Source organism: Rhinoraja longicauda, unplaced genomic scaffold (genome assembly GCF_053455715.1).
Source record: "Rhinoraja longicauda isolate Sanriku21f unplaced genomic scaffold, sRhiLon1.1 Scf000944, whole genome shotgun sequence".
In the NCBI taxonomy this organism is placed as follows: domain Eukaryota; kingdom Metazoa; phylum Chordata; class Chondrichthyes; order Rajiformes; family Arhynchobatidae; genus Rhinoraja; species Rhinoraja longicauda.
Window position 1 is genome coordinate 12,168 of NW_027602160.1, and position 333 is coordinate 12,500.

Sequence of the window (333 nt, forward strand, 5' to 3'; positions counted from 1 at the left end):
ATCATGAGGTTAGGTATAAACTCTGATGACTGCATAAACTCGCCCCTAATGGGGGGGGGGCACTCTCTCCCCCACCCCTCTCTCCCCAGTGCCACTCCCTCCGACCCCCCCCCCACTCTCTTCGTGTCGCTGGGCCCGCCCGGCACGGCCCCGAGGATCACTCCCCGCGCGGCAACGGGACACCGGGTCGCCGGGCCCGCAGGGTCGTCAGTCGGGCGGGGGGGGGGAGGGTGGCCATGCCAGCAGCAGGAGAGGTTTCCAACGAACCCGCGACCGCAGCAGGACCGCCCGCGGCAGACATTTGGACCCAGCGGGTCCGTTCGGGATGGTTGC